The sequence below is a fragment of the Ictidomys tridecemlineatus genome, unplaced genomic scaffold, assembly GCF_052094955.1.
Source record: "Ictidomys tridecemlineatus isolate mIctTri1 unplaced genomic scaffold, mIctTri1.hap1 Scaffold_327, whole genome shotgun sequence".
Classification (NCBI taxonomy): Eukaryota; Metazoa; Chordata; class Mammalia; order Rodentia; family Sciuridae; genus Ictidomys; species Ictidomys tridecemlineatus.
In genome coordinates, this window is record NW_027522392.1 from 329279 (window position 1) to 341685 (window position 12407).

At 41.1% G+C, this 12407-nt stretch overlaps 1 pseudogene; it reads right to left on the minus strand.

Annotated features, from left to right (window-relative positions):
• Positions 1 to 6055: 6055 nt before the first annotated feature.
• LOC144373255 (olfactory receptor 5J3-like) lies at positions 6056 to 7008 on the minus strand (annotated as a pseudogene).
• Positions 7009 to 12407: the final 5399 nt, after the last annotated feature.

Genomic DNA, 12407 nt, shown 5'->3' on the forward strand with positions numbered 1-12407 from the left:
CAATGATCCTTCTGCACAACAGTCTCCAACCTCTGCTCTCTGCAATAATCCTACTGCACCCCAGTCGCCAACCTCTGCTCTCTTTAACAATCCTTCTGCACCGAAGTCTCCAAACTCTGCTCTATGTAATATTCTTCTGCAAACCAGTCTCCAAACTCTGCTCTTTGTAACAGCCCTTCTGTACCCAGTCTCCAACCTCTGCTCTTTGTAACAGGCCTTCTGCACACCAGTCTCCAACATCTGTACTCTGAAACAGTTCTTCTCCACTCCAGTCTCCAACCTCTGCTCTCTGAAAACTTCCTCCTGTATTGCAGTCTTCAAACTCTGCTCTTTGTAATGGTCCTTATGCACCTCAGTTTCCAACCTCTGATTTCTGTATCGGTGCTTCTGCACCCCATTCTACAACCTCTGCTATCTGCAACAGGCCTTTTGCACCGCAGTCTCCATATTCTACTCTCTGCAAGAGTCCATCTGCACCCAAGTCTCCAGCACCTGCTCCCAGAAACAGTCCTTCTGCACCCCAGTCTCCAAACACTGGTCACTTTAACAATCCTTCTGCACCTCCATCTCCAAATTCTCCTCTTTGCAACAGTCATTCTGCACCCAAGTCTCCACCCTCTGCTCTCTGCAAAAGTTCTTCTACACCCCAGTCTTCAACCTCTGCTCTGTGTAACAGTCCTTCTGCACCCCAGTCTACAACCTCTGCTCTTTGTAACAGTCCTTCTGCATTATATTCTCCTACCTCTGCTCTCTGTTACAGTCTTTGTATACCGCAGTCTCCAACCTCTGCTCTCTGTAACGGTCCCTCTGCACCCCAATTTCTAACCTCTGCTTTCTGTAACAGTCCTTCTGTGCCACAGTCACCAAAATTTGCTCTCTGTAACCATCCTTCTGCACCTCAGTCTCCAACCTCTGCTCTCTATAACAGTACTTCTGCACCTCAGTCTTAAACCTCTGCTCACTGCACGATCGTTCTGCACCCCAGTCTCCAACCACTGCTCTCTATAAATGTCGTTCTGCACCTCAGTCACCAATCTCTGCTCTCTGTAAGATCCTTCTCCAACCCAGCCTCAAAACTCTGCTCTCTATACCAGTCCTTCTGCAACCCAGTCTCCAAACTCTGCTCTCTGTAGCAGGCCTTTGCACCCCAGTCTCCAAACTCTGCTCTCTGAAACAGTACTTCTGCATGCCAGTCTCCAAACTCTGCTCTCTGTAACGGTCCTTCTGCACCCCAGTCTCCCACCTCAGCTTTCTGTATCATAATTCTTCAACCCAGTCTCCAACGTCTTCTCTGTGTAAAAGTCCTTCTGCATCTCAGTCTCCAAACCCTGCTTTCTGCAACATTCTATCTGAACCCTAGTCTAACGTGTTCTCTCTGTAACAGTCCTTCGGCACCCAAGTCTCCCACATCTGCTCTCTGTAGTGATCCTTCTTCAGCCCAGTTTCTACCTCTGCTCTCTGCAACGATTCTTCTGCAACTCAGTCTCCAACTTCTGCTCTCTTCAACAATCTTTCTGCACCTCACTCTCCAACCTCTGCTCTCTGTAACAGTTTTTCTTCAACGTCTCCTCTCCTTAATACTCCTTCTGCACCCCAGCCTCAAAATTTTGTTCTCTGTAAAATCCTCCTGCACCCCAGTATCCAAACTCTGCTCTCTGTAACATTTTTTCTCCAACCTCTGCTTTCTTCAATGGTCCTGCCGCAACCCAGTCTCCAAACTCTGTTCTTTAAAACAGTCCTTCTGCTCCCCAATTTCCAATCTCTACTCTCTGTAACAGTACTTCTGTACTGCAGTCTCCAACTTCTGCACTCTTTAATGGTCTTTCTGCACCCAAGTCTCCAAACTCTGCTTTCTGTATCAGTCCTTCTGCACCACAGTCTTCTAACTCTGCTCTCTGTTACAGTCCTTCTGCACCTCAGTCTCCAAACTCTGCTTTCTGTAAGATCCTTCTGCAACCAAGTCTCCAAACTCTGCTCTCCATAACAGTCTTTCTGCACACCAGTCACCAACCTCTGCTCTCTGCAACGATCCTTCATCACCCCAGTCTCCAAACTCTGCTCTCTACAACAGTCATTCTGAACCCCAGTCTCAAAAATCGGCTCTCTGCAACAGTCTTTCTGCACTTCAGTCTGAAATCTCTGTTTTCTGCAACGACTGCCCTGCACCCCAGTCTCCTTCCTCTGCTCTCTGTAACAGTCCTTCTGAACCTCAGTCTCCTACCTCTTCTCTCTGCAACAGTCTTTCTAAACCCCAGTCTCCAAACTCTTCTCTCTGCAAAAGTCTTTCTGAATCCAAGTCTCCAACATCTGCTCTCTGCAACAGTCCTTCTGCACCTCAGTCTGAAAACTCTGCTCTCTGCAATGATCCTTGTGCACCCCAGTCTCCACACTTTGCTTTCTGTAACAGTCCTTCTGCACCTCCGTCTCCAAATTCTGCTCTCTGCAACAGTTCTTCTGCACCCCAGTCTTTAACATCTACTCTCTGAAAGAGTCCTTCTACACCCCTGTCCAAATGCAAAACAATGAGACCTGAACTATTGCTCACCCTGCAAAAAATCAATTCAAAATGCATTAAAGACCCAGGCACTAGACCAGAAATTATGCAGTTTCTAGAAAAAAAACAAAGTCAGTACTCGAACCTACAGGCAGATGCAATGACTTTCTTTATAGGATGCCAAAGCTCAGGAGATAACAAAAAAAGTTAGCTAATAGGATGGCATCAAATTAAGTAGGTTTTGCACAGCAAAGGAGACAATTAGAATATGAAGAGAGAACCTACGGAAAGGGAGAAAATCTTTATGAGGGGCTCTTCTAAAAGAGGATGAATATTCAGAATAGTAATAAAGAACTCAATAAACTGAACCTCAAACCCACAATTATTAAATAACCCAATTATCAAATAACCCAATTACCAAATGGGAAACTAAATGAACTAAACAGATACGTCTTAGAATAAAATATTTGAGTGGCCAACAAATATATGAAAATACTTGCAAGTCAAGACTACTCTGAGATTTCATCTCACTTCAGTGACAAAGGCAACCACCAAGAATACAAAGAGAAATGAGTGTGACAAGGAGAGAATTGGAGAGAAAGGAGCACTCTCACCCTGTTTGTGGGCATGTAAATCAGCACAACCATCACGGAAATCGGGATGGAGGCTCCTCAGGAGTAGCCATGGACAACCCTGAGTCCCAGCTCTACCTCTGCTTGGTATTTATCACAGCTGATTGAAGTGATCATACTATAATGACACATACATGCCCATGAACAAGCCGAGGTGACATCAGTGGACGAATGGATAAAGAACTTCTGGTATATGCACACTGGAATTTCATTCAGCCATAAAGATGAACGAAATTATGTCATGCTGGAAGATGGATGGATCTTCAGAACATTAAGGAAAATAAGCAACTCAGAAATTTAAGGGCCATATGTTTTTTTCTCTGTTAAAGCTAGAGGGGGAAAAGGAAAGAAAGTTGGAAAGGGAGTCTCATCATGAAAGTTGAAGGAAGATCAGTAGAGTCAAGGAACCAGGGAAGGAGGTGAGGAAAAAGGAAATATTGGAATGATTTTGGTCAAAGTTCACGGTTATTTTGTGTGCATGTTCAAGTATGTGTCAGCAAATCCCACAATTATGGACCACTACAATGCACCAATGAAGTATGAAAAGAAGAGTTTCACATTACATGGGACAGGCACTATTCTAGGAGGGTGCCCATTTTTTCCCATCTATAAATACCACGATCATTTACCACTGTCAAAAATCTCTACAGATTCAAATGTTCTGATCACTGCTCCACCACATGGCCTCTTCTACTTCAAAGTCCCCTTATTTCCAATGAAATCAGGGAGCCCGTTTCAACGATGCCATCTGTTAATGTCTTCCCAGGCTTCCGAGGACAGCGGCTGCGGGTTTCACAAAAATCTGGTGCTGCCTTCTGAACGCATGTCCACGAGGCCTTGGTGAAGGCTGGTGCTCCAGGCCCTCCTCCACATCCAGCTGTGAGGCCAGGGAAGGGGTAACATAACACGCCATCCAACACCTTATTTATTTCTGATCACCATCCTCTCCATTATTCCAGGATCATATTGGTCATTGAACTTAAGCAAACACTGAGTCCAGATTTCAGTCCATCAACTAAAGAGAGTCTAATAGCCACTCCTCATGGCTCAGGAAAATCCTTGGCCCTAACATTTCTGGTGATTACGTAACTGTGACTGCATTCAAGATGATCCAGCAATATGTCCTGACTTCTTTGGTCTAGAAGACTCAAACAAATTCTCTTATATATTTTTAAGGCTCCTATTAACAAAATACAGTAAAATATTTATCTTTTAATTTGGTGTGACCCTTATACTCTCCTGGCCTATATTTTATACTCTTACCTGATGCGTTCTAGGATCAGACCCCAATTAAGAGTCTGGTGACAATGTGGGATGATGGATGAGCATCTTAAAGACAATTGGGCTGGGGATGTGGCTCAAGTAGTAGTGTGCTTGCCTGGCAAGCGTACGGCCCGGGTTCGATCTTCAGCACCACATACCAACAAAGATGTTGTGTCCGCCGAGAACTAGAAAATGAATATTAAAAATTCTCTCTCTCTCTCTCTCTCTCTCTCTCTCTCTCTCTCTCTCTCTCTTTCTCTCTCCCATCTTCTCTCCTCTCCTCTCCTCTCTCACTCTCTCTTAAAAAAAATAAAAGACAACTGCCCAGGTGCAATCACCATATGGTCTTGAATTTAGGGAAAGCTTGTCTCCTCGGGGTAGGAGGGGCTGCTTCTGACAGCAAAGAGGGTTAATGGAGATTTCAGGGTTTAAGGCTCTGAGATTTGTCTAATTCCACTGGTATTTCGCCATTCTAAATAACAGGATCTCAATCATTCCCCCATTAAAGTCCTAATTGACATAAGAGAGACCTGGAGAAATTGTGGATTTATATTTTCTTTGTACTTCTGCAATTTTGAGAATTGGATGATTTATTCTGATATTAACCTTTATCAGTTTCCAGAGAGAAAATATTTCTCATGATCTGAACCTGACTTGAAGGAGGAATATAATGCTTGAACCTATCATTATCTTTCTGTAAGTCTCCCACTCCAGTCAGTAACAGCAGTCTGTAGTCATGTTGTAATGTTCGTTCCCACCCTGAAGGTCGATGGTGTTATTCCAAAGCTCAGTTTTCCATAGACATTTGATTTCAGGCCACGATAACTTAAAGTCTCTGTTGGGACATTGCACACCAGGAATTATCAGGTCTCCTTTCCCATGGGTTTTGACATCATCAACATAGTCAATTCCCTCAGGTCAGACATCCAACCTACCTCCTCTGATCTGTTATCTAGAACCATCTCTGATGTAAACCACTATTGTGGTCAGTGCCACCATGGTCAGGTAGAGATAAAGAACGACTCTTGATGTCTTAGGTTAGAGGAAGTTAACACAGAAAAAAGTTACAAAATGTTTGGGAGTGCTGGAAGAAAAAAGGAAAATAGGGCAGGTGACACCACCCCATATATGGAAACCCTAGCTTCCCTGGAAAAAGACACTCATTCCAAGCTACTGTGACCCACATTCAGGAACAGCTGTCTCGAAGCCTGCACACACAGCTCCTGGCACCAAGGAGATTAGTTCCTGCCTCTTCAGAACTGGTTTTCTGCTGCTGCTATGGGATCCAAAACAACCTGCTTTCTTCCTTTCCTTTCTTCCTCTCTGCCTAGTGTTTGGCTGATCTTCACAAAACCTCTTAAAATGGAGGCCTTCCTTCGGGGGGGGGGGGTGGCAAACGAGGTTCTCGTACTTTCTGTCCCTTTGGTGTGGGGAGAACACAGAAGGACAGAGATGGTGCTGAACACCAACACAAAGTGTCGGACACACTTGAACCTGAAACTGCGAAAAGGGTGTTTATGAAAAGAGAGGAGAGAAAGGAGTCTCAAAGATTTTAAAAGCAGAGGTTGGAGTTAAAGCTCCAGATACAGACTCTCTAACCAGGCCTACAAGTTTCTGGGAGGCATCTTTTTTTCAGACGACTGTATACTCCAGTTTTAAGATTGGTCTAGACTTTGATTGTGCAAAAAGATGCACACCCTCCAGCCAGCTTCCTCTGGGCACACTGAACCTTATTGCTTCTCAGGCTGTGAATGACGGGGCTCAACAGGGGGCTCACTACACAGAAGAGAACAGAGACCAGGGTGTCCATGTCCATCCTTCTCTGGGCCTGTCATAGTGAAAGTTGGCTGTTCCATAGAAGACCACCACGACAGTGAGGAGGGACACACAGGTGGAGAAGGCCTTCCTCCTGCCCTGAGCAGAGGGAATCCCCAGGATGGCTGCCATGATGAGTGCATAGGAGCCTGCAGTGAAGAGGCAGGGGCTCAGGCCCATGGTGGCACTGACAACGTGGAGCGCAGACTCGTTGACAGAGGTGTCTGAGAAGGAGAGCTTCAGGAGCAATGGGGTGTCACAGAGTAAGTGGCTGAACTGGTGGGGCCCACATAGAGTGAGTGTGATGGCCAGCACCATGTGTGTGACCAAATTCACCATCCCATACAACCAGGACCCAGTCATCAGGCCAACACAGATCTTCACACTCATGATGACTGGGTACTGAGGAGGACGGCAGGTGGCTCACAGCAGTCATACTGGCCACACAGCTAGTAAGAAGCCTTCTGTGCCAGCACTTGTCACCAAGAAGAAGATCTGGTAAAGGCAGCCCTCATGAGAAATGGCCTTCTTCTCCCAGAAGAATTTCACCAGCAGTACTGGGAGTGTGGTAGATTTTTAGCAGACGTCGAAGAAGCTCAGATTGCTGAGGAATAAGTACATTGGTGTGTGTAGAGCAGGACTGTCCCTGGTGGCAACTATTATGAGCATGTTCCCCAGGAGAGTGGTCAGGTAAATGACCAGAAAGAGCAGAAAGAACCAGCCCTGTAGGTTGGAGTGGCTGGAAAATCCCAAGAAGATGAATTCAGTGACAAATGATTGATTGCTCATTTCCAATGGTATCATAGCTACAAAACAGAGAAAAAGAGACCATGACGAGAATGGACTGAGAGCACCCCAAACAGGCTTGTTAATCTGCAGCAACATGGCAAATAATATTGTCTACAGAGATGCCTGGACTCTGGAAAGGGATGTATAGGAGTGACTTTAGAGAGATCATAACTTCTCACAGACTTTTGCATGAGTGATCTTTTGTGAGAATAAATGGAGACTTGGTCAAAATGCACAACCAGCTATCAACCCCTGTGTCTCATTGAATCTGCAGTATCTCCCTTTTAACACTGTGCTTCACTGTGATGAATTCTCTTTTGTATGTCTGTTATTTCAAGTAATAAGTTTTCATTGTGGAAAAATGAAGAAAATGTAGAAAGTTATTCAGAAGAATAGAACAGGTCACAAAATAAAAGCTCTGTTTGCATTCATTCCATTCTACTTATATCTATCTTTAAAATATCCAAAGCAAAATTTCCCAATATTGTTGTACTCTATTTAGTTGTTTGCCTTGTAATCTTAATTTCCTAAAATGAAATTAAGTTACTATCTCCTTTTTTATTGAACATAGAAACCTTCCATTCCATTTACTATCATAAACACTGGAATAGAAGCTTTCATACATATGTATCTGTGATCATCTCTGATTATTTCTTAAAATTAAAATTATAAGTCACCTGCTTTAAAATACATTGATCTTTTTTTTTCAGTAGAAACTTTTATTTTTTTACGTTTTATAAGACACAAGAAATTTTGACAAATTATATATACTTAGGTATTTTTCGTCTTTTGTATTATAAGATTTACCTCACCAAACATTACATTTCCTGAAAAAAAAATGATTGATACAATTACTGATTTTCTATCATGTTACCCATGCTAATTTGTGATCCATTGTTTTGAACTAAAATTTCTGTTTCTTTTTCAAGCTTAAATGAAAAATATTATAGTAAAACAGTAGACTCTTGGTCCAGATAGATGTGGATTGAAATCCATCTGTTGTTTACTAGATGTTGTTTGTAAAAAAGTCACCTCATCTCTATTCCTCAGTTTGTTCTTTGCTTAGGATATTAATGATGTCTATTTCACAACTCCTGAAAAAAGTTTTGAGATAATATAAGCTTTGTGTCTGGCACATTACATTTACTCAATGCCTTTTATCAAGTTAAAAAATGTCTATCCATTTTTTACTAGTAGTTTTTTTTTTTTTTTGGTGTATGTGTGCTGGGTTTTGAATTAAGAGCCTTATGCATACTAAGCATGCACTCTACCACTGGACTTTGCCCCTAGTTTCATTTAGTTATAGTTTTTATCATAAATAATGTTGAATTTTCTTATTTTCTCTGCATCTATTAAAATGATATATATTTTTTCTTATTTAGTCTGTTACTATGGAAATTCAGTTGATTGAATTTTTGAATATTGAACCAGCCTTGCATTCTGGGATTGATCTCAATTGACTGTAATGTTATCTTTATTCTATATGGCTGAGTTCAGTTTGTTAATATTGTTCCCTGCTTGCTTTTGTGTATTCTATTTTCGCTGTTCTCCAGAGATAATCTATTTCTTGAAAAATTCTCAGTTGTATTCTACTGTTATTTTCAGTCAATGCATGTTAGTGGACTAGTGGAAAACAGAAAAGGGATTTCTGATGTTTCCAGGAAGCCCTGCCTTAGGTACTGTAAACTCAGTCACAGGGATATGGCCTTCACAGTGACCCACTTTCTAGAAATATGGCTGAGCCTAGTTCTTATTCCTCCCGATGTTAGACATTTCAGCCTGTTCCTTTCCATAGCTGCAAAGGTTTTCTGTTGAGTGTCATTATGTAACAGTATCTGTTACTCTTGCCCCTGATGATTACAGCTTTTGTTCTATGCAAAAAATCAGAAAATGGGTCTGGGAAAAGTTTTGGCTGCTGTTGCTGCTCTTTGTCCCTCCACCTATCCAAGAAATGATACCGTTAAAGACACTTTCTCAGAATACTTCCCTATCTTCCTGGGAGCATTTGGTGGAATCCATGGAGAAAAAGAAAAAATACAAACATCTTATGTCTATAGCCCTCTGGGTCTTTATGCTCTTAAACCAGTCTATACTTAGTCTTTAGCAATCCATTAACTATTTTTTATTTGAGTTTTTTTTTTTTTTAATAAATAAACTCCTATGTATCTAGTGGGTTCTCCCATAGTTAAAAAAATGCCTGGATTATTTTGGTTGCTTATCTCTCCCCAGACTTCGGTTAGTTGTTTGCCTTATAATCGTCATCCCTAACAAAGTCAAGGAAAGTCATTAATTTGCATTTTCTTCTGCTCTTTTTGGTTATTATAATGATGAAAACAACATGCTTTCTAGCTATTTCGGTAGATACTCAAGGTGAAATTTGAAGTCTATACACTTACTTTTCAAAAATATTTAGTAATTTTTAATTTAGTTAAAAATGTAGTTATTCTATTCAAAACAATCCCATTTCTAGCATATTTCCAAGGAAATTAATGCACAGTTCCCAAAAATTCTTGTGTAAAAATTCATAATAACTCAAACAAATATTATGGCTTCAGCAGAAGGACAGGAGACAAATAACGGTTTATCATGCAGTGGAATAATTCAGTTACTTTAGAAACACAAATACTGGAACATTAATAACATTGACAAATCTAAAAAAAAAATTCTGGGTGAAAGAAGCCAGATACAAAATATATACTGTATGTTTCCTTTAAATAAACTTCAAAAATTAGCAAAACAGCTATAATGGTCAAGTAATAATGGTGGTCTTTTTTTTTTTTTTTTGAGCTCAGGGGTGATATCAGTTGAAGCATGAAGAAATTTTCTAAAGTGATGGAAATGTTTTATATCCTGATTTTTGGTAGTTCATATGTATATGTAAAATATTATTAACCTGTACATTTTATATCTGTGCATTCTTTGAGTACAAATTATAGTTCAATTTTTAAAAATAGCCTTATTTTTTAAAAAAAGTAATTAATGGGGAAGAGTGGTACATGCCTGTAATTCCAGGTACTTGGAAGACTAAGGCAGGAGGATCATAAATTTGAAACTCTGCAAGGCGTTCTGCCCCAAATAATTGAAAGGGCTGGGGATATAGCTTCATGGTAGAGTGCCACTGGGTTCAATCCCCAGTACTGCAGTAAGTAAGTAAATAAGTAAGTAAGTAAGTAAATTGATAATTGAAGTGAAAGCATTTTTTCAAGATGATTTTTAACTCAGGTTTGGTTGGAACCACATCTAAATATTCTTTTAGGTCTCTAAGAGTTTAAGTATTTTCTCCCATTTTTTGCATTTCTCTACTTCTTTTTTACCACAGTGATAGTCCAGGATATATCACATTTTACAAGTGACATCAGTTGTTTCCTGATCACGATCTGTTTTAAGCAGTGAATGTGATTGGTGGGTGCATTCGGTCTGTATCACAGATACAAAGCCTTTCTCACCATGATGGATGTGCATGTGCATGTGTGTGTTTGTGTGTGTGTGTGTGTGTGTGTGTGTGTGTGTGTGTGTGTGTGTATTATTGGTTGTGGGATTGGTCTTGACTGAGAACACTGTCTTATAGTTAGTGGCATGGCAAGTTGGCATCTCAGGCAACATTGATGGCAGAAATCTAAAAGAATATAGCAGGAATCTGCCATCTAAGGCTCAGCAAGCTCAGAACACTTGGTTATCCTAATTGCTATAAATGGAAAGACCCTCACTATTGAGCTTCTCTGAGAGCTGCATCACATTGGGGCGGGAGGAGGGAGCCTATTTTCATAGAGATGTACCCTGTTTCTATGGAGACTCCAGCTAGGCTTCAAGGGGCTGGTGGGATAGTACCAGTGGATGCTGCCAAGCCCTGGGTTATTCTGAGGAGCCTGCTACTTCAGGGGAGGTGGCAGGGTATCAGCCTATGGGGCCAGGACTAGGCTCTGTGAATCTGTGTCAGGCCTGATTTCTAAGCAAGGTACTTGGCAATAGAAACCTCGGAAAACGTCCCACCCCCCACCATGCCATGGGCCACCAGAGAGCCCAGGTGTGTCTCTGGAAGCCAGGCTTGGGTATGAGCATGGACATCAATGATTGCAGAGTATCAACAATAGGGGATGATAAATCTCTTTCAGGTGAGTGCAGACTGAAAACAGGGATATCTGGAGGGAGATAGACTGGGTTTTAGAAAATCATCAGATCTCTAGGTCTAGAACCCGCAGATAGACCCACTCATGGAATTGTGCGTGTGAGTCCAAGGAACAGGGGTCGATAACTGTGAAACCTGGTTCCCCAGGTTTTAGACACACCTGTTTACTTCAAAAGAGTGATCTGAGTGGTAAAACAAGATCAAAATGAAGTGGTCTGTATCTGAAGATGTGCTGTGTTGAAGGTGGGAGAAAATCTCTGAAGCCCTCATGGAGAAGGATATGGAGAGCTTTAAAGTCCTAGTTGAAGAGTACACGGTAAAGACAACAAATCAGTTTGGGCAGTCTGACTAGCTGGTGGGATCTCTGAGCAAAACAGGAATATGTGAGGAATAGCAGATGTAGAGGAGGCTTTAGTGGATTTGATTTGAGTAATGTTGAATGTGAATTATCTGTGGGATAATCACATGGAAATTCCCTTCACAGACAGCCTAGAACTGCAGGTGTGGATTTGGGAGTCATTGTATTGAAGGCAACTGTTACAGAAAAGAGTGAATATGAAATCCCCCAGGAGAATAGAGAAAGTAGAGAAGGAAATAGAGAACGTAGGGATTCTTGTGATACTTGGTGTTCACGAAAATTGTAGTAAAAGTTTATCCAGAAATGACTAAAAACACCACACTATCTAGTTCAGTTGTAGGTATCGCTTTCTCTAAATACTTTCCCTAAACAAGAGGTTATCTTATTTGCATTGATTTACAATAAATCAACTTTGAAATGGAGCTGGAAGCTACATGTACTTGACATTTCTTATGTTCTCTGTTTTCTCTATCAACTACCTGGATGAACTTCAAGTCATTTAGAAATCAGTGCTATGTACTTTCTTTTAACTCCCCGTATCAAAAAGATCAATATGACAATCCCTTTATAGGTAGATATCTAGATGTTTCCAGAAAAAGAAATAAAATTCCACATATAAAGCAGTTCCAGCAAATTTTACTATGGGAAATTGGTACATGGTCTCTGGATGTGTAAAAGGGAAAACTAAACGTAAATATTCAGGGATTTAAAAATACAATCTCTGAAGTTGTGCATACTGCTATTGTATAGGTCTTAAATATAAAGGTCAGTTCAGGAGGGACAATTTCATGGGGCATTAAAAAAATCTTCCAATGTATGTTTATATAATTTTATGTACATATAAGTTTTTCCTTGGTTTTACTGGCTAATTTCTTGTAGTTCAATGGTGTGGGGTAGGGTGAAGGATGATACACAAACAATTTTTCTTAT